Here is a 22,568-nt window from a genome sequence, read left to right on the forward strand (position 1 = left end):
CTGACCTGCCTCTTGAGAAACCTGTATGCAGGTCAGGAAGCAACAGTTAGAACTGGACATGGAACAACAGACTGGTTCCAAATAGGAAAAGGTGTACGTCAAGGTTGTATATTGTCACCTTGCTTATTTAACTTATATGCAGAGTACATCATGAGGAATGCTGGGCTGGAAGAGGCACAAGCTGGAATCAAGATTGCTGGGAGAAATATCAATAACCTCAGATATGCAGATGACACTACCCTTATGGCAGAAAGTGAAGAGGAACTAAAAGGCCTCTTGATGAAAGTGAAAGAGGAGAGTGAAAAGGTTGGCTTGAAGCTCAACATTCAGAAAACGAAGATCATGGCATCTGGTCCCATCACTTCATGGGAAATAGATGGAAAAACAGTGGAAACAGTGTCAGACTTTATTTTTTTGGGCTCCAAAATCACTGCAGATGCTGATTGCAGCCATGAAATTAAAAGACGTTTGCTCCTTGGAAGGAAAGTTATGACCAACCTTGATAGTATATTAAAAAGCAGAGACATTACTTTGCCAACCAAGGTCCGTCTAGTCAAGGCAATGGTTTTTCCCGTGGTCATGTATGGATGTGAGAGTTGGACTGTGAAGAAGGCTGATCGCCGAAGAATTGATGCTTTTGAACTGTGGTGTTGGAGAAGACTCTTGAGAGTCCCTTATACTGCAAGGAGATCCAACCAGTCCATTCTAAAGGAGATCAACCCTGGATGTTCATTGGAGGGACTGATGCTAAAGCTGAAACTGCAATACTTTGGCCACCTCATGCGACGAGTTGACTCACTGGAAAAGACTGTGATGCTGGGAAAGATTGGGGGCGGGAGGAGAAGGGGACGACGGAGAATGAGATGGCTGGATGGCATCACCGACTCTGTGGACATGAATTTGAGTGTACTCCGGGAGTTGGTGATGGACAGGGAGGCCTGGCGTGCTGTGATTCATGGGGTCACGGAGAGTCGGACACGACTGAGCGACTGAACTGAACTGAACTGAACTGGGTCAAGGTGGACACTACTGGCACTCATGAAAGTGAACAAAAGTGTTAGTCACTCAGTTGTGTCCAGCTCTTTGAGACTTCATGTGCTGCAGCCTGCCAGGCTCCTCTGTCCATGAGATATTCCTGGCAAGAATACTGGAGTGGATTGCCACTTCCTTCTCTAGGGCATTTTCCCAACCCAGGGATCGAACCTGGGTTTCCTACATTGTAGGCAGAGTCTTTACCATCTGAGTCACCAAGGAAGCCGTGGCAACAGCAAATCCAGAGTGGTCTGGAACCCTCTTTGACATGTCAGAACCATCCCAGTGTACATACCAGTCCACACTGAACCCACATTCTGGCCCCTCTTGCTCCAGCATTGCTCCCCTCTGGGGTGACAGTGTCATTGCCAGGAGTGGGAAGACCATATACTTAGAGGGAATAGAGCCAGCTCAGACCAGATATCAGGGTTTCTGCTCTAGAACCTTGGGAACCAACCTTGTCCTGATAGGGTAGTGATGGCCCTGAGGATAGGAGAAGCCCCAGTTCACACCTGGCTCTGGCTGTAACCTCTCCATCTCCAGCCCCTCTTCTCACCAAGGTGATAGCTGCTAGTACACCTGGGGCAAGATGGGACCTTTGCTCATATCAGATCCAGCCAGCTTGCCCACCAAAGGCACTGGGCACGTGCAAACTGTGTAGGAACTCCTACAGAAGGACACTCCTTCAAGACTGGGACAGGAAACTCTTTCACCTAATTTCAGAGGTGAGAAATTACTAATTACAGAGACAGAGAACATAAAAATGAGAAATATGTTTCAAATGAAAGAACAAGTAAAAAAAAAAAAATCCTGCAAAACACCTAATGAAACAGAGATGAACAAATTTACCAGATAAAGAGTTCAAAGCATTAGTAGTAAAAATAGTAAATGAACTTAGGAAAAGAATAAATAAACACAATGAGAATTTAATATGGAGCTGCTGCTGCTGCTAAGTCTCTTCAGTCGTGTCCAACTCTGTGCGACCCCATGGATGGCAGCCCATCAGGCCACCCTGTCCCTGGGATTCTCCAGGCAAGAACACTGGAGTGGGTTGCCATTTCCTTCTCCAATGCATGAAACTGAAAAGTGAAAGTGAAGTCGCTCACTTTCTGTGTCTGACTCTTAGCGACCCCATGGACTGCAGCCTACCAGGCTCCTCCATCCATGGGATTTTCCAGGCAAGAGGACTGGAGTGGGTTGCCTATTGGCTAGCTCCATATTTGGAGCTAGAGAATATAAAAAGTATCAGCCAGAGCTGAAGACTACAATAACTGAAATAAAAAACACACTAGAAGGAGTTAACAGCAGAATAGGTGATACAGAAGAACAAGTGTGATTGAAAGGATAGAATAATGGAAATCACCCAATTAGAATAGCAAAAAGAAAAACAAAAAATGAGGACAGTTTAAGGGACATTTGGGACATTCAGTATTCTAATATTTGCATCATAGGGGCCCCATATGGAAAAGAGAGAGAGAAAAGAATAAAAAATGTATTTGATGAAACTATGGCTGAAAAATTCACAAAGTTGAAGGAAGAAGCAGATTTCCAGGTACAGGAAGAACAAAGAATCCCAAATAAGATAAACTCAAGGAGACCCACATGAAGACATGTCATAATTAAAATGGCATAATTAAAGATAAGGAAAGAATTCTATGGACATCAAGAGAAAAACAAAGGTATCAAATGATTTTTCTGCAGATTTGCAGGCCAGAAGAGAGTAGCATGATGTATTTCAAGTGCTGAAAGGGTAAAAACCCTATGACCTAGAATATCTTACCCCTCGAGATTATCATTCAGAATTCAAGGACAGAAAAATAGCTTCTCAGACTGGCAAAAACTAAAAAATTTATCACTACTAACATAGATCAAATTGCCAACACCCGCTGGATCATCGAAAAAGTAAGAGAGTTCCAGAAAGCATCTATTTTTGCTTTATTGACTATGCCAAAGTGTTTGACTGTGTGGATCACAATAAACTGTGGAACATTCTGAAAGAGATGGGAATCCCAGACCACCTGACCTGCCTCTTGAGAAACCTGTATGCAGGTCAGGAAGCAACAGTTAGAACTGGATATGAAACAATAGGCTGGTTCCAAATAGGAAAAGGAGTATGTCAAGGCTGTATATTGTCACCCTGCTTATTTAACTTACATGCAGAGTACATCATGAGAAACGCTGGGCTGGATGAAGCACAAGTTGGAATCAAGATTGCAGGGAGAAATATCAATAACCTCAGATATGCAGATGACACCACCCTTATGGCAGAAAGTACAGAACTAAAGAGCCTCTTGATGAAAGAAGAACTAAAGTGCCTCTTGATGAAAGTGAAGGAGGAGAGTGAAAAAGTTGGCTTAAAGCTCAACATTCAGGAAACTAACATCATGACATCTGGTCCCATCACTTCATGACAAATAGATGGGGAAACAGTGGAAACAGTGGCTGACTTTATTTTTCTGGGCTCCAAAATCATTGCAGATGGTGATGGCAGCCATGAAATTCAAAGACGCTTACTCCTTGGAAGGAAAGTTATGACCAACCTAGACAGTATATTAAAAAGCAGAGACATTACTTTGTTAAGAAAGGTCCATCTAGTCAAGGCAATGTTTTTTCCAGTAGTCATGTATGGATGTGAGAGTTGGACTATAAAGAAAGCTGAGCCCTGAAGAATTGATGCTTTTGAACTGTGGTATTGGAGAAGACTTTTGAGAGTCCCTTGGACTGCAAGGAGATCCAACCAGTCCATTCTAAAGGAAATCAGTCCTGGGTGTTCACTGAAGGGACTGATGCTGAAGCTGAAACTCCAATAGTTTGGCTACCTGATGTGAAGAGCTGAGTCATTTGAAAAGACCCTGATGCTGGGAAAGATTGAAGGCGGGGGGAGAAGGGGACAACAGAAGATGAGATAGTTGGATGGCATCACCGACTCAATGGACATGGGTTTGGGTGGACTCCGGGAGTTGGTGATGGACAGGGAGGCCTGGTGTGCTGTGGTTCATGGGGTCGCAAAGAGTCGGACACGACTGAGTGACTGAACTGAACTGAACTGAAACCAATCTTAAAAGAAGTAGTAATGGATCTTCTTTAATTGAAAAAGAATAGGATACAACAGGAAGTAATAATTTATAGGAAAGGAAAAAAATCCCACTAGTAATGGCAGACATTTAGTAAGTGCTGTGGATCAGCCACTTAAATTAGATAGTCTGATGATTAAAAGCCTAAAATTGTAAAAATAAGTTATAACTGCAATAAACAGTTAAGGACTAAATATGGAAATGAAAATTAATGACATCAAAAACAATCAGAAAACAAGTAACAAAATGGCAAGAAGTGCCATACCTGTCTATAATCACTTTAAATGTCAATTGTCTAAATGTTCTAATCAATAGACATTGGGTGACTGATTGGGTTACAAAACAAGACCCATGGGATCTGTTACAAGCTAGAGAGGTGGCATGGGGAGGAAGGTTGGAGGGGACATAGGTATACCTATGGCTGATTCATGTTGATATTTGGCAGAAACCAAATATCTAAAGCAAATATCTTTCAATAAAAAACAAAAAATAAGACCCATCTATAGATATATATGATATTTATAAGGGATTCGATTCAGAGATAAAGACACACATAGATAGAAAGCGAGGGGTTGGAAAAAGATATTCCATGCAAATGAAGATGACAAAAAATGTGGAGGTAGCAATACTCATATCAGACAAAGTCGATTTGAAAACAAATCTATAACAAAAGACAAAGAAGGGCATTCAGTTCAGTTCAGTTCAGTTCAGTCGCTCAGTCGTGTCCAACTCTTTGTGACCCCATGAATCACAGCACGCCAGGCCTCCCTGTCCATCACCAACTCCCGGAGTTCACTCAAACTCATGTCCATCGAGTCGGTGATGCCATCCAGCCATCTCATTCTCTGTCGTCCCCATCTCCTCCCACCCCCAATCCCTCCTAGCATCAGAGTCTTTTCCAGTGAGTCAACTCGTCGCATGAGGTGGCCAAAGTATTGGAGTTTCAGTTTTAGCATCAGTCCTTCCAATGAACACCCAGGATTGATCTCCTTTAGAATGGATCTCCTTGCAGTCCAAGGGACTCTCAAGAGTCTTCTCCAGCACCACAGTTCAAAAGCACCAATTTTTCAGCAATCAGCTTTCTTCACAGTCCAACTCTCACATCCATACATGACCATGGGAAAAACCATAGCCTTGATTAGATGGACCTTGGTTGGCAAAGTAATGTCTCTGCTTTTTAATATGCTATCTAGGTTGGTCATAACTTTCCTTCCAAGGAGTAAGCGTCTTTTAATTTCATGGCTGCAATCAGCATCCACAGTGATTTTGGAGCCCAAAAAAATAAAGTCTGACACGGTTTCCACTGTTTCCCCATCTATTTCCCAAGAAGTGATGGGACCAGATGCCATGATCTTCGTTTTCTGAATGTTGAGCTTCAAGCCAACCTTTTCACTCTCCTCTTTCACTTTCATCAAGAGACTTTTGAATTCCTCTTCACTTTCTGCCATAAGGGTGGTGTTATCTGCATATCTGAGATTATTGATATTTCTCCCGGCAATCTTGATTCCAGCTTGTGCTTCTTCCAGCCCAGCTTTCCTCATGATGTACTCTGCATATAAGTTAAATAAGCAGGGTGACAATATACAACCTTGACGTACTCCTTTTCCTATTTGGAACCAGTCTGTTGTTCCATGTCCAGTTCTAACTGTTGCTTCCTGACCTGCATACAGGTTTCTCAAGAGGCAGGTCAGGTGGTCTGGTATTCCCATCTCTTTCAGAATGTTCCACAGTTTATTGTGATCCACACAGTCAAAGGCCTTGGCATAGTCAATGAAGCAGAAATAGAAGTCTTTCTGGAACTCTCTTGGTTTCTCCATAATCCAGCGGATGTTGGCAATTTGATCTACTCAAGTCCTAACCTTAGTAATCAGACAAGAATAAGTAATAAAAAGGATCTAAATTGGAAGAGAAGAAATAGAACTGTGTCTATTTCCTCACCAATTAAGCTATTCACTTAAAATCAGGTGTTGATAAGAAGAAGCATGTACTTTCAAAGGCTTAAGTTTTCTAAAAGGCTCAGCATAGAGATGAAAGATAGACAGAGCAAATTTGGAGGGGCAGGGTCTTTATTATATTTTCTGCTATATATTCAGTGTTTAGCACAATGCTTGGCTCACAGTACACACTCAATAATATTGGAAGGTATACATGGATGGTGGAGAAACCTGGCGGGCTATAGTCTATGAGGTCACAAAGAGCTGGACATGACTGAGTGACTAACAGTTTCATACATGAATGTAAAAATGAATGAGTGTGTGAGTGCTAAGTTGCTTCAGTCGTGTCTGACTCTGCGACCCTACGGACTGTGGCCCACCAGGTTTCTCTGTCCGTGAAATTCTCCAGGCAAGAATACTGGAGTGAGTTGCCTGTACCCTCATCCAGGGAATCTTCCTAATCCAGGGATCAAACCCGTGTCTCTCATGCCTCCTGAACTGGCAGGCAGGTTCTTTTCCACTAGTGCCACCTGGGAAGCCCGGAAGAATGCATGAATGAATGCCTGAAATACTGAAGGAGTATATTTGCTTGAGTAGCTCTCAATGGAGAATTTGCTTCTTTAGTGCTATTAGGATCATTATCTATTTAGATGTGGCAAATAGGCTGCTCAAGGGGCAGGTCTAGTCTGTGAACTTATTTTGATTAGCTGTAAAAGGTGGCAAGAATACACATAAGAACTATGCAAAAAAGATCTTCATGACCCAGATAATCACAATGGCATGATCACTAATCTAGAGCCAGACATCCTGGAATGTGAACTCAGTGGGCCTTAGGAAACATCACTACGAACAAACCTGGTGGAGGTGATGGAATTCCAGTTGAGCTACTTCAAATCCTAAAAGATGATGGTGTTAAAGTGCTGCACTCAATATGTCAGCAAATTTGGAAAACTCAGCAGTGGCCACAGGGCTGGAAAAGGTCAGTTTTCATTCCAATCCCAAAGAAAGGCAATCCCAAAGAATGCTCAAACTACTGCACAATTTCACTCATCTCACATGCTAGCAAAGTAATGCTCAAAATTCTCCAAGCCAGACTTCAAGAGTACGTGAAGTGTAAACTTCCAGATGTTCAAACTGATTTTAGAAAAGACAGAGGAACCAGATATCAAATTGCCAAATCCATTGGATTATCGAAAAAGCAAGAGAGTTCCAGAAAAACATCTATTTCTGCTTTATTGACTATGCCAAAGCCTTTGACTGTGTGGATCACAACAAACTGTGGAAAATTCTTAAAGAGATGGGAATACCTGACCACCTCACCTGCTTCTTGAGAAATCTGTACTCAGGTCAGGAAGCAACAGTTAGAACTGGCATGGTACAACAGACTGGTTCCAAATTGGGAAAGGAGTACGTCAAGGCTGTATATTGTCACACTGCTTATTTAATTTATATGCAAGTATGTCATGAGAAATGCTGGGCTGGATGAAGCACAAGCTGGAATCAAGATTTCTGGGAGAAATATCAATAACCTCAGATACGCAGATGACACCACCCTTATGGCAGAAAGTGAAGAATTAAAGAGCGTCTTGATGAAAGTGAAAGAGTAGAGTGAAAAAGTTGGTTTAAAGCTCAACATTCAGAAAACTAAGATCATGGTGTCTGGTCCCATCACTTCATGGCAAATAGATGGGGAAACAGTGGAAACAGTGGCTAACTTTATTTTTCTGCACTTCAATATCACTGCAGATGGTGACTGCAGCCATGAAATTAAAAGACACTTACTCCTTGGAAGAAAAGTTATGACCAATCTAGATAGCATATTAAAAAGCAGAGACATTACTTTGCCCACAAAAATCCGTCTAGTTAAAGCTATGGTTTTTCCAGTAGTCATGTGTGGATATGAGAGTTGGAGTATAAAGAAAGCTGAGTGCTGAAGAATGGATGCTTTTGAATTGTGGTGTTGGAGAAGACTCTTGAGAGTCCCTTGGACTGCAAGGAGATCCAGCCAGTCAATCCTAAAGGGAGTCAGTCCTGAATATTCATTGGAAGGACTGATGCTGAAGCTGAAACTCCAACACTTTGGCCACCTTATTCGAAGAACTGACTCATTTGAAAAGACCTTAATGTTAGGAAAGATTGAAGGCAGGAGGAATAGGGGACGACAGAGGATGAGATGGTTGGATGGTATCACTGACTCAATGAACATGAGTTTTGAGTAAACTCCTGGAGGTGGTGATGGACAGGGAGTCCTGGAGTGCTGCAGTCCATCAGGTCACAAAGAGCGTACACGACTGAGCGACTGAACTGAACTGAAAATGTTTAATAAGCCAACATCTAGAAGTTATATTTTAAATTAAAAAATCTTATTTCTGGTCTGTCTTGAAATAGTAGAACTGGTAACCTGAGCCAGCCTGCACAGATTATTTAGGCACTAATTCAAATAAGGCAGGTGTCCATAGTTTGCCCTAGTCCCAACCAGAAGATTTCATTTATTATTATACATGTATTATTGTTCTCAGAGCTTCCCTGGTGCCTCAGACAGTAAAGAATCTGCCCTCAGTGCTGGAGACCCAGGTTTGATTTCTGGGTCAGGAGGATCTCCTGGAGAAGGGAATGGCTGCCCACTCCAGATTCATGCCTGGAAAATCCCATGGACAGAGGACCCTGGTGGGCTACAGTCCATGGGGTGGCAAATAGTTGGAGACAACTGAGTGATTTTCACACTTCAGTTCACTGTTCTTACAGGAAGGAGAAGAGTGGAATAATGTTGGGTGCTGTATTATTCTTAAACATAAAAAATCGAAATGACCAAAATGGCCACTCGTCTCAATGATGGAAAATGTCTCAAGATGAAAAATAGAATGTAGTATACACTTCCTTTGAAAGAGGAAAGTATTTTCACGTGCTGGGTAGCTCAAACGGTCAAGAATCTGCCTGCAATGCAGGAGACCTGGGTTCGATCCCTGGGTTGGGAAGATCCCATGGAGAAGGGCATAGCAACCCACTCCAGTATTCTTGCTTGGAGAATCCCATGGACAGAGGAGCCTGGCAGACTACAGTCCATAGGGTTGCAAAAAGTCAGACACAACTGAGTGACTAACACTTTCACTTCTTTATGTAAACTGCACTGAATTGAAAGAATACATCCAACACTCAGCTTGATTATATACCAGACTGACCCTTTGGGTATTTATATTCAATGTATTGGTATCCAGGAAGCAATTTCATTTCAGTCAAAGAAGGAATTGATGTTTAAAACCGGGGATAGGTGTTTGTAGTACCAAAAATGTCCATGTAAAAGCCTGATGACAGTCCACCTGAAATACTATCTAAAGAGGAAAGTATCTCAGGTCCCACATCACTTTGAACAAACCTCCATTAAAGTATGTAACCGGCTTTTAAAATTCCTTAACTGTCTCTTTTAATAGATCATGGGAAGATTTTTCATAGTTTATCTTGTCATTGTTGTATCATCCACACTTAGCACAGAGTAGGCTCTAAATGAAAGTTTATTGAATGGATGAATAACTGTTGTATTGAGCTGGAAGCTGGAAAAGACTTTCTCAGTTCTTTGAGTCTCCAACTCTATTTGGCTTAGAGTTCTTTTCTCACTAAAAAATAGGCCAGGTAGTAGGAAAAATTTTCTTTTCTTGAAATAATTTTGATAGCGATCTCTTACAAACTGAAGCCTTCCAGACAGTGGCAAATATGAACGCAAATATCCTCTGCTCCATGTAAGATTCGGTTCACCTCCTTGGAAAACAGCCCAAGAAAGAGGAGCACAGTGAGCTCACAGATGCCAGAGGGCAAGGGTGCCGGTTTCCAAGAAAGGTCTTAGGCACATGGGCTGAAAAGTTATGGCAATTGTGTATGACGAGAAAGGGAAAAACAGACGTGTTATTTTCTTCACACTCTCAGAAGCCTGGTGCTTAAGATAACAGTACATCTTTCTCTTTCAATCTTTGAAAAATATCTCAGGTTTAAAAAAATCAAGAAGACTGTACCCTGGAATAGAGTCCTGTGCCAGGGAATACAAAAGCAACTGCTCTCCTGGGGATGAGTGAAGATCAAGATGTTTCTTATAGATCCCTTTGGGAGCTTCCCTGGTGGCTCAGATGGTGAAGAATCTGCCTTCAGTGCTGAAGACCTGGGTTTGATCCCTGGGTCAGAAAGATCCTCTGGAGAAAGTAATGGCTACTCACTCCAGTATTCTTGCCTGGAGAATCCCATGGAGTGGGGAGCCTAAAGGGGTATACTCCATGGGGTCACAAAGAGTCGGACATGACTGAGTGACTAACATGTGCAATGAAAACTGAGAATATTCTCCCCAGAGAAATGCACATGTACTCATATGAACAACATTTTGCCTGTATTTTCAAGGAATTCAAAGATTACCTCCCTTTGGGCACACGTTAAGAAACACTCTGAATGTTTGAAACACTCTGAATGTCTCTTCATTTGAATGTTCTACATCATCCTGATGTTCCTACAGTCCCGAAATTTTGATTCCAGGTCTTGGAAGGCCCTGCCTTGGTCTGCCCTCTTCATCCCTTTCCTTCCCACCTCCTCTCTTCACCAAGGCTCCCAGAAACCTTTCTCCTTGTGTGAAGAGAGTTTTCAACATAGCATCAGTTGAATGGGAAGATAACCAGAATAAATGACATGCTTCAGCAACTCACTTCTGTTTATTTAAAATCACTTGGAGACCATTTCCAAGGGGCCTGTACACTGTAAACACTGCAGAGAATTACCCATCCTAAAACAGGAACTGTGCATGTAAATACATGGTTCCCTGGGCTAATGGTAAATCCACATTAACACACAGGAAGAATATGATGTGTTCATATTTCCCTGGGGAATTTCTAAGGCTTCAAATCAGCAGGAAAATCTCATTCTCATTGAAGGGAAAAGGATATAAATAGACTGAGTTGCATTTCAATTCCTTTGTGTGGATGACTAGATAACATGCCCAGGCTGAGGGAGAGAAAACAGCTCAGGGCAGGAATCAGGAATGTCCAAACAGGATGCCAGGCAGATGTGTCCTGGGAAACTTGATACAAGAAATCAGGAAAGAGGCACTAGAGTGGATGTTCTCGAGTGAGAGTCAAACTGTCAATGTTATCCCAATGCTATGTTTTCCAATGTTAACATATATTTGTTCATTTCAAGAAACTCACTCTGTATGCTCTTTTTTTCAGTGCTTTTCTACAATATTTATTCTCTCCATGGTCTGGAGTAGTAGGCCAACACATTCTTATAAGCATTTATTCTTTGCCTTCCACCACTAGCATGTAAGCTTCCTTTGGGCATAATCTTCATTTGTGATAAGGTAGATAACAATTCAAGCTTTTAGAGTGCCTTGGTTCATCGTTATACATATGATTATTCTATGTTAAATAGTATGAGTTGAAAAATATGGACATAACGGTTGAAAGAAGAATCCTCTTTAGTAACCTAACACCAAAAAAATCCCACTCACCCCCCAAAAAAAGCCACTCAAAATATTTAAGATATGAGTTACCATTTAAAGAATGCCAACTTGGAAAGTTCTTTGAGGTCTAGTCTCTTAAGCTTTGAACTGAAGTCCTCTTGCAGGCAGGCAATCTCAACCTAGTGTTTTCAAAAGCAACAAAAATTCTCATAAAGGTTTTTCACTATTTCAAATGAAGAAGCTGCTTTTCAAAATCAAATCTCTCCTAGCCATTAACTGCTGAAACAAAAAAACACAAATTCCACGATCAAGTTGTCAGAAAATAAATCAGAGTTTTTCAGTCATAGGTGCCCGCACATATTTCACGTGCGCACCCAGGACCTTAAACTGTTTATTCTGTTCTGTTTACAAACAAAAAGAAAATGTGACATGTGAATTCACCTTTAATAAAAAGGGAGTGTAAACAACTTCCCCTGGCTGTTCCGTCCTATGAGGCTGACAGGATTTCAATTTTAACTGTACTCAGAGAGGCCTCCTGGTATGGTAAAGAGCCTGGAGTGAGAAGCCAGACTGCAGGCGAGGGCAACCCTGGCTCTGATGCTCCTTAGTGGTATCAGCTGGACAAGTTACTGACCCTCTTTGAACTTCAGTTTCCTTTATCTGTAAAACTGTATCACTGCTGCTGCTAAGTTGCTTCAGTCATGTCCGATTCTGTGCGACCCCATAGACGGCAGCCTACCAGGCTCCCCTGTCCCTGGGATTCTCCAGGCAAGAACACTGGAGTGGGTTGCTATTTCCTTCTCCAATGCATGAAAGTGAAAAGTGAAAGTGAAGTCGCCCAGTCGTGTCCGACTCAGCGACCCTATGGACTGCAGCCTACCAGGCTCCTCCGTCCATGGGATTTTCCAGGCAAGAGTACTGGAGTGGGGTGCCATTGCCTTCTCCGAACTGTATCACTAATAATACCTAATTCTTAAGGAATAAAATGGTTGAATATTTAAAACAGTAAACACTGCTACACAAATAAGTGTTAGCTATTACCATAACCTGAAGTGATCTATGTGAAGTGAAAGGCAATGGAGAAAAGGAAAGATATACCCATCTGAATGCAGAGTTCCAAAGAATAGCAAGAGAGGTAAGAAAACCTTCCTAACTAAACAATGCAAAACAAATAGAGGAAAACAATAGAATGGGAAAGACTAGAGATCTCTTCAAGAAAATTAGAGATACAAAGGGAACATTTCATGCAAAGATGGGCACAATAAAGGAAAGAAATGGTATGGACTTAACAGAAGCAGAAGATATTAAGAAGAGGTGGCAAGAATACACAGAAGAACTATACAAAAAAGATCTTAATGACCCAGGTGACCATGATGGTGTGATCACTCACCTAGAGCCAGACATCTTGCAGTGTGAAGTCAAGTGGGCCTTAGGAAGCATCACTATGAACAAAGCTAGTGAAGGTGATGGAACTCCAGTTGAGCTATTTCAAATCTTGAAAGATGATGCTGTGAAAGTGCTGCACTCAATATGCCAGCAAATTTGGAAAACTCAGCAGTGGCCACAGGACTGGAAAAGGTCAGTTTTCATTCCAATCCCAAAGAAAGGCAATGACAAAGGATACTCCCACTACTGCACAATTTCACTCATCTCACATGCTTGCAAAGTAATGCTCAAAATTCTCCAAACTAGGCTTCAACAGTATGTGAACCATGAACTTCCAGATGTTCAAGCTAGATTTAGAAAAGGCAGAGGAACCAGAGATCAAATTACCATTTATTGGATCATAGAAAAAGCAAATGAGTTCCAGAAAAACATCTACTTCTGCTTCTTTGACCATGCTAAAACCTTTGACTGTATGGATCACAACAAACTGTGGAAAATTCTTCAAGAACTGAGAATATCAGGCCACCTTACGTGCCTCCTGAGAAACCTGCATGCAGGTCAACAAGCAACAGTTAGAACTAGACATGGGACAAAATCGGGAAAGGAGTATGTCAAGGTTGTATATTGTCAGCTTGCTTATTCAACTTATATTCAGAGTACATCATGCAAAATGCCCAGCTGGATGAAGCACAAGCTGGAATCAAGAGAAATATCAATAATCTCAGATATGCAGATGATACCACTCTTGAGGCAGAAAGGGAAGAAGAACTAAAAAGCCTGTTGATGAAAGTGAAAGAGAAGAGTGAAAAAGTTAACTTAAAATCAACATTCAAAAACCAAGATCATGGCATTTGGTTCCATCACTTCATGGCAAATACTTAGGGAAACAATGGAAACAGTGACAGACTTTATTTTGGGGGGGCTCCAAAATCACTGCAGATGGTTACTACAGCCATGAAATTAAAACACACTTGCTCCTTGCCAGAAAAGCTATGACCAACCTAGACAGCATATTAAAAAGCAGAGACATTATTTTGCCAAGAACAGTCCTTATAGCCCAAAGCTATGGTTTCTCCAGTAGTCATGTATGGATGTGAGAGTCGGACCATGAAGAAGGCTGAGCACAGAATTCATGCTTTTGAACTGTGGTGTTGGAGAAGACTTTTGAGAGTCCCTTGGACAGCAAAGAGATCAAACCAGTCAATCCTAAAGAAAATCAATCCTGAATATTCATTAGGACTGATGCTGAAGTTGAAGCTCCAATATTTTGGCCATCTGATGCGAAGAAGGGACTCATTGGAAAAGACCCTGATGCTGGGCAAGATTGAAAGCAGGAGGAGAAGGGGACAAGAGAGGATGAGATTGTTGTATCGTGTCACCAGCTCAATGGACATGAGTTTGAGCAAGCTCTGGGAGATGGTGAAGGACAGGAAAGCCTGGGGTGCTGCAGTCCATGGGGTTGCAAAGAGCAAGACATGACTAAGCAACTGAACAACAACAATTACCATAACCAGTGGTTTCTGAGTTTTGAGTATCTGGGAATCACCTATTGTGCTTGTTGTGAAGTAGGTCCCCTGAGGTATCCTCTATAAATTTTCACTTAATGGAGCTGGAGGGGGCCCAGAGAGCTAAAAGTTTTAGGGCAGGATGCAGAGAGCTAACTGCCATGCTTTCCAGCTGAACCCAGCTCTCTGGTAACTGAATATCCACTTGCAATTTAAGCTAAAATCCAGGGAAGAAAAAATTGCAATGTATGCCTTCATTACTTGTTTCTGGTGTCTCAAACGATGGGTTCTATAATACTTTCTCAGTGAGTTTTCACAGCCCAATACTAACACGCAGCCCCTTCTTCTTTCTCTAAAGTTACTGGTCTTTCTTCTTTCCCACCTCTTGGCATCATCTTAGTTCAAATCTTATAAGTGGTTTCCAGAGTCTTCTTAGATTCAGTTCAGTTCAGTTCAGTCGCTCAGTCGTGTCCGACTCTCCGCGACCCCATGAATCACAGCACGCCAGGCCTCCCTGTCCATCACCAACTCCCGGAGCACACTCAAACCCACGTCCACAGAGTCAGTGATGCCATCCAGCCATCTCATTCTCGGTCGTCCCCTTCTCCTCCCGCCCCCAACCTTTCCCAGCATCAGAGTCTTTTCCAGTGAGTCAACTCGTCGCATGAGGTGGCCAAAGTATTGCAGCTTCCCAATAAATAACATCATCTGGTTTTTTGTGTTTTCCTCTAAACTAAGTCCCTCTGGCTCTTTATCATTCTGGTTGCTCTTCTGTAATTCCCTCTAGTATCAGGAACAAATCAGCAAATCATCACTACTTCATGTCTCTGAAGCACCAAAGGAAGTGATTCACAGGAACAAATGCACCAGTGCAAATATTATTGGAGGTTATAGCAAGGTTCATCGTTGTAGTTCAAGTTTAAAGCATGGCATCTTCACAGGGCTTTAAAGGGAAGGGGAGACAGTGTGTGAGAAAAGGGGGAGCGGGAGTGGTCAAGAGCAGTCCAAACTCATGACCAAGTTTAGGAGTAGTTATTATCACTATTGTCACCTTAGTATTCACATGAACAACTGCACCTACGAAAGGAAGTGAAAATCAAGGACAAAGAAAATCACTAATCCAATGTAGAAGGTGGCAAGTCCTAGAAGAAAGCCCTCCTAAGAGGAAATCAACAAATACTTTAAAATTAGATTATATCAATGCCAAATATCTTCTTTATAATTGGTTGCTGAGCAATTAGTTTTAGTAATAATCTAGTTGTCATATAGAAATGTGTGTTTGCTAGAGTGCTGGGGGTGGGTGGTGGTGGAGAGGAGTGTTAATTCTCATGGGGCAGAGTATTCACAGGTTCTTTTATTCCATTTAATCCGACCTAAACAGTATTCCATGGCCACACCCCTCCTTTTTTTTTTTTTTTTTTACTTGAAATAAACGTGAACACTCCTTAGAGAAGGCTCTAATGGAAAACAGTTCACTAATAGAAGACTTGGAGAGAACCCCTCTGATTGTGGATTGACCTTGGCAGGTATGGTCAAATCCATATGATTAGGTATGATGATATTAAGTATGATGATTCTAGGTATGATGACTCTGAGGTGTGATGACTGTAGGAAATTACTACCGTGGTAACAGTATTTCTAGCCCCCGCCCCCGGCCCCTTCCACCTACCCCTCTGGAAATGCTGTACTGGGGCTGGTCCGCTTAGTCCCTGTGGGGCCCAAGATGGGGGTGAGGAGGTGAGTCTGCTCTCAGCTCTATCCAGAGAGCGCCATCTCCTAGAGGGAAGGTCCTTGGGGAAAACCTCCCAACTCCCCAAACCTCTCCTCCCGAACCGCCCCAAGAGCTCAAAGAAGCGCGGTACCAGGACCACGGAGCAGAGTGGACAGTCTGGAGAGGAGGGAGGGGTGGAGGGGAAGGCGTAGCAAGACAGAGAAGCTATCCTCTAGCCAGACTCGCAACTTCTGTCACCAGCACGTTTGAAGGTGAGGACGCAGAGAGGCCGGTAGGACTTGTGGCTGGTGTTCTCGGCCATGCCATTGTCCCAGAAGTCTTTGAAGAAGATGCCCCAGCGCAGCGGGGCTCCGGGCCGCCTGTTGGGGTTGCTGACGATCGTGCACACGTCGTCGTGCTCGAACTCGCCCCTCAGGGAGCGGCCGTAGCACAGGCAGCTCGCCCCGGCCAGCAGCGCCGCGGCTTCGACCGGGGAGAGCGGTCCCGCCGCCGCCTCGGGCAGAGCTGGTCACCACCATCGGGCCGCCGCCGCTGTCCTGGTCTCTCCCCGGGGTCTGGCGTCCTCCCCGGCCGGGGCCCGGACGGTGCGCGGGCATGGCCGTCCCAGCTGCAGATAAACAGCAGTCCCCCCGCCGCCCCGGGCCATCGCCACCTCCTCCGCCCCACTGCGCATGCCCTGCTCGCCATCGCCTCCACCCCCAGATCCCGGGACCGGCGCCGCTTTCCCCTCACGCCCCGCACCCTCCGCCCGCGCCCGGCTGGTCTCGCGCTCAGCCTGCGGGCGCCGCGGTAAGAGGCGGCGAGAGTCCGCGCGCAGGTGGAGAGGTCGCGGCGCGGGGCCGCCCGGAGCGGCAGGGAGGGGGCACCGGGGACCTCTCCGCTGTGCCCGCGATGCCCTCTGCCCCTCATCATTTCCCCGTTAAGGGTCTGCTGGGGGGACCTCACCGGCGGGCACCTCCAGGCCCCGGGCCAGGACGGGCTTAGCAGGTGCGCGGCGGGGGAGAGGAAGGTGGCCGCCGCCGCCCGGGACGTCCCCGGCTTTTCAGCACCCCGGACAACAGCAGCGGCCCCCGGCCAGGCTCTCCGTCCGGCTCCGCGCTCCTGTCCGGTCTCCGCCTCCGCAGTCTGCTTCCCGGGCTTTCGGTCCCCACTGCCCGCGTCCCGCGGTTGCAGCCTTGGAGCGCGGGTGGAAACTGCAGGGAAATGGAGCTTCGAAGCGTCCTTCTGAAAACCGATAGAGGGTCTCCCTGAGGTGGGCTTCCTGCCCGCCCTGCCCCGGTTCGTTCACCGGCTGTTTTCCTTTACTGCCCATTGCTCTGCTCGCTTTTAAAGTCTCAGGTTCGATTTTTGGTTTGGGTTTGGGGTCTGTTGATTACTGAAATATTTTTCCTAGTTTTATTTTCTAAAGTTTTGAGATGATGCGGGAGAGGCAGAGCAAATTCATCTTCTCTTCCAAGTGGATCACTTGGTTTTGAATATTATTTTCTGGTCTTTGCATCTGTTTGAACTGTTCCTGCCCTCATTATGCAAAGAACTGCTCAATCTCTCTCGCTAAACTTACCTGTCTGAAAGATTATTTTGTATTTTAAAAATTAATTGTTTATAATTAATTTTCATTCTTTTCCCTTTATTCTGCTCTTCAGCAGTTATTTCCCCTATTCTATCTTCCAGCTCACTTATCCATTCTTCTGCCTCAGTTATTCTGCTATTGGTTTCTTCTAGAGTATTTTTAATTTCAGTACTTTTGTTATTCATCTCTGCTTGCTTATTCTTTATTTCTTCTATGCCCTGTCTAACTCAATGAAACTAAGCCATGCCGTGTGGGGCCACCCAAGATGGGCGGGTCATGGTGGAGAGGTCTGACAGAATGTGGTCCACTGGAGAAGGGAATGGCAAACCACTTCAGTATACTTGCCTTGAGAACCCCATGAACAGTATGAAAAGGTGTTTTATTAACTCTGTGTCAGTCTTTATTTTTTTTGGGCTCCAAAATCACTGTGGATGCTGATTGCAGCCAGGAAATTAAAAGACGCTTACTCCTTGGAAGGAAAGTTATGACCAATCTAGATAGTATATTAAAAAGCAGAGACATTACTTTGCCAACAAAGGTCCGTCTAGTCAAGGCTATGGTTTTTCCCGTGGTCATGTATGGATGTGAGAGTTGGACTGTGAAGAAGGCTGATCGCTGAAGAATTGATGCTTTTGAACTGTGGTGCTGTAGAAGATTCTTGAGAGTCCCTTGGACTGCAAGGAGATCCAACCGGTCCATTCTAAAGGAGATCAAACCTGGGTGTTCATTGGAAGGACTGATGCTAAAGCTTAAACTGCAATACTTTGGCCACCTCATGTGAAGAGTTGACTCATTGGAAAAGACTGATGCTGGGAAGGATTGGGGGCAGGAGGAGAAGGGGATGTCAGAGAATGAGATGGCTGGATGGCATCACCGACTCGATGGACATGAGCTTGAGTGAACTCCGGGAGTTGGTGATGGACAGGGAGGCCTGGTGTGCTGTGATTCATGGGGTCGTGGAGAGTCGGACACGACTGAGCGACTGAACTGAACTGAACTGAATTATTTGTTGCATTTTCTCCATTCTATTTTCAAGTCTTTGGAACATCTTTAGTATCATTATTCTGAATTCTCTTTCAAATAGATTGCTTATATCCTCTTTATTTATTTATTTAGTCTTGTGAATTTCTAACTCTTTCATTTGTGGTGTATTTCTCTGTATTTTCATTTTTTTTCTAACTTGCTCCACTTAAGGTCTCCTTTTCCCAGGCTTCAGGGTGGTATTTTTTCTTCCTTTTGGGTTTTGACCTTGGAGGGAAAAGTTGGTTGAGTGGTTTGTGTTGACTGCTTGTTAGGGGTGACTTGTGCCTGTGTTCTAGTAGGAGGAGATCAAGCAGATCAAGCTGGTAATTAGAGAAATAATGGCACATATACATGCACTTCCATACACACAGTTATAACCAAAGTATTCTAAAGAAAAGTGTACAGGAGATTGACTTGGTGAACAAGGGAAGCCAACAGTGATATCAACCAGTTAAATACAGAGCTAACTAACGTTCAATCTGGAAAACTGAGCCTGAGCAGATTGTCAACTGGGGAATATAGCAAAGAGAGCACAACAATTTAACTTACATGGTGAAAAAAGAAAGTGAAGAAATAAAAAAAGAGAAAGAAAGAAAAAAAGAGGAGAAGGCAGAGAAAAGATCAAGGGAAGGGGTGTGTGAGAGGGTAAAATAAAGAGAGAAAAGAAAAAATAGAAAAGAAAAGATGAATAGACATATGTGAAAAAGATTTATATATATTCAGGAATAGCTACAACTGGTAAAAAAACTATAAAAAGGCGGTCAAATACATCAAAAGCAAAATCAGAAAAATCACAAAAAAAGAGTAAAAGAAAGAAAAAATATCTTTAAAAGAGTTTTCTTTTTTTTAGTAACAAGAGATAACAAAGAGGAAATCTCCACAGCATCGCAAAAAGCTAATGTGAAGGTAGAAATATGTAGGGGTAATATACAGTGCGATTTATAAGAAACAACAAAGTTTTCAATGTCATAGTTCTTCTTGTTGTGGAGTCTGCTCCCATGGATGGGGTTGGATTAGTGTCCTGTGATGTTGTCCTGGTTGGGAGAGCTTATGTCTGTGTTCTGGTTGATGGAGCTGGATCTCGTCTCTCTGAAGGGCAGTGCAGTGCTCAGTAGTAGGTTTTGGGCTGTCTATGGGTTCAGTATGTCTTTGGGCAGTCCTTCTGGCTTTGGCAGTGTTAGACATGTCTATTTCCACACCCATGTTGAAGTGACTCTCTCAGCATATCTTCATTGACCCCTGCCCCCTACTTGTCCTTGGATTCTTTACCAGTGCTTTTGTTCCCCCATCCTGCCCTGCACTGAAGGTTAACGCCTACTAGATAGGGGCTTGTGTGGCTCTTTTCTTGTCTCCCAGACCCTGCCTTCTGCATCACAGAGACTTGTGTGAAGTTCCTTCAGCCCCCTGAGCTCACTCTCTATGTTGCAGATCTTGTGTGCACTTGTCTCGGCTCCCTGGGCCTGCCCTGTATGTCACAGGGCTTGTGTGTTCTTCTTTTGGTCCCTGGGCCTGCCCTCTGCACTGCGAGGGATGTGTGCACTGGAGAGTTTTATGCCCTGCCTCTCTCAGCACCCTAGGCCTGCCCTCTGCACCACAGGGCTTCTGTGTGCTTCTCTTCATTCCCCAAGCCTGCCATCTGGCCAGGGCCACAGTCTGTGAGCTGTTTATGGATTGAGAAGTACAGCTTTCTGTTTTCTGCCCTCTTAAGTCCCTGCTTTGCCTGGCTTTTTGAGACTATGCAGTTCCCTCTTGGGCCGCTCTGTGAGGGAGCTTCCCAGTGCATAGGGACTCTTCCTGCTTGACAACTCCCCCTCTCCCTCAGTGTACAAGCTCCTGTCCAGAACTTTTTATGTCTCCATCCTCTCTCCTACCTCATTCCAGGGAGTTTAGCCTGCCCCACTGGAGGCCTGGGGTCTTCTGGTGTCACCTAGAGGTTGCTTTGAAGGAGTTGTTCCATATCTTGATGAGTTTTTGATATATTTGTGGGGAGGCTGGTGATCTCCCCATCTTACTCCTCCACCATCTTCTTCTGCCCCCCCTTCCTGGGTTTGTTTCTGTAGGTTTTTTTTTTTTCTTTTCCTCTTTTGTTCTCTTCTCTTGTGTTTCATACCTGGAGAAGTTTCTTTAGCTCTTGTTGTGTAGCTGATGTGGTGGTGCAGAATTCTCTTAGCTTTCGCTGTCTGTAAACCTTTTGATTTCTCTGTTGAATCTGAATGAGCACTTGCTGGGTAAGTGTTCTTGGTTGTAGATATTTTAATCACTTTAAATATATCATGCCGTGTATTCATGTAAGATCGTAGTTCCTCTTGCTTCTGATGTCTGCCCTCTGGTTAGTGAGGTTGGTCCAGAGGCTTGTACTTTTATCCCCTTGATACAGGGATTGGCTGGTGTTGTGGTGACCAGAGTCTGCTCTGGAGATTGATTGAGTCCTTCCCTTTCTCTGTGGTTGTCACTGCCCTGTCAAAGTTGGAGTCTACTCCCTATTTGTTGGACTACAGATGCCTAGATTTGTTTCTTAGCTGTGCTTCTGATCTGCGGTGCGAGGTAGATGAGATTGGAGCACTCCCAGTGAGAGAAAAACTTCTGAGTATTACTCCTCTGGAGCTGTTCACCTGTGGGTATACTCTATTGTGTCCCCTTTTGCCCGTTGTGTGGACTCATAAAGTAAACTGTCTTTGGCACTGCTCCCAGTCCCAACTTAACTGTGGATATGCTAGCAATTGGCCCCGGTGACTCTCAGGTGTTGTTTTCATCAGGCCACTGGTGCTTATTCATTGAGATCAGGCCACAGGACTGCAGTAGCTGTGCACCTGGACCTGCTATGGGAGATATGGAGGCAGTTCAGACTCTTGCCTGGCCCAATCTCCCTGTGTATGTGCCCACAAAGCCCACGGTTCCTTAAGCCAGACCCATCTCAGTGCAGGAACACTTGTCCTTTTGTATGTTTCACAGACGCTGAATTTAGGAAGCTGCCAGTGAGGAGAGAGGGAGGCCCTGCCTTTTACAGGTCACTCAACAATGGCGATTTGCTCCTCTGATAGTTGAGGCTTCCTCCACAAGCATTCTTATTTATGGAACTCCTCACTCTCATCCCCTCAGACTGTCTCTTCACAGCCAACAGCAGTCCCCTCCCGAGGTCTGCTCTCCAAATCTCACTTTCCAGTGCTAGACCCTTGTGTGTCCTTGTAGACATCTGTCTCAGGTCAGAGTGTGCAGGGCTGTGGCATGGACAATCTGTGTAGGTTTTCCTCTGTCCTGCCTGCCACAGACTGGTCACTGTGCTCTCGTCTGAGCCTCCTAGGCCCCGTTATGTCCCTGCTCATCTCTGCATGGGAGAGAGAACTTCACTGAATGGAGGAACCTCTCCTTACCTTCAACGCCCAACCAGAAGTTTTCAGTCCCATTCTACTTCCTCTCCTCTTCCTTTTCCCTTCTTCCTTTCACCCTGCCTGGTTATGTGGGGATCTTTCTTGTCCTTTTAGCTGTTTGAGGTCCTCTTCTAGTGTTCAGCAGGTCCTCTGTGAGAACTGTTCCATTTGCAGATGTACTCTTGATGCATTTGTGGGGAGAGAACTCCACATCCTCCTACCCTTCTGCCATCTTGGAAAGTCCTTGATCAAAGACCTTGTGGCAGTTTCTTAAAGTAAGACATCAGTGAAATTTGCTGCTTTCATTAACTCTTCCTATCATGAATGCTTTCTCTGTACTATGCAATGTTTTTTAGAACATTTTGCCCACAGTAAAGCGTCTTTCAAAATTGGAATCAATTCTCTCAAATCCTGATGCTGCTTTATCAACTAAGTTTTTTTGAATATTAATTTTAACTATTTTGTTGTCATTTCAATAATCTTTATATCATCTTTACCAGAAGTAGATTCTAA

The 22,568-nt window shown here is 44.0% G+C and overlaps 1 pseudogene; it reads right to left on the reverse strand.

Moving 5' to 3' along the window:
* Nucleotides 1-16,042: 16,042 nt before the first annotated feature.
* Nucleotides 16,043-16,690, reverse strand: LOC148777673 (protein O-mannosyl-transferase TMTC1 pseudogene; annotated as a pseudogene).
* Nucleotides 16,691-22,568: the final 5,878 nt, after the last annotated feature.

Source organism: Moschus berezovskii, chromosome 6 (assembly GCF_049115385.1).
Source record: "Moschus berezovskii isolate FMDL1 chromosome 6, NW_MosBer_1.0, whole genome shotgun sequence".
Lineage (NCBI taxonomy): Eukaryota > Metazoa > Chordata > Mammalia > Artiodactyla > Moschidae > Moschus > Moschus berezovskii.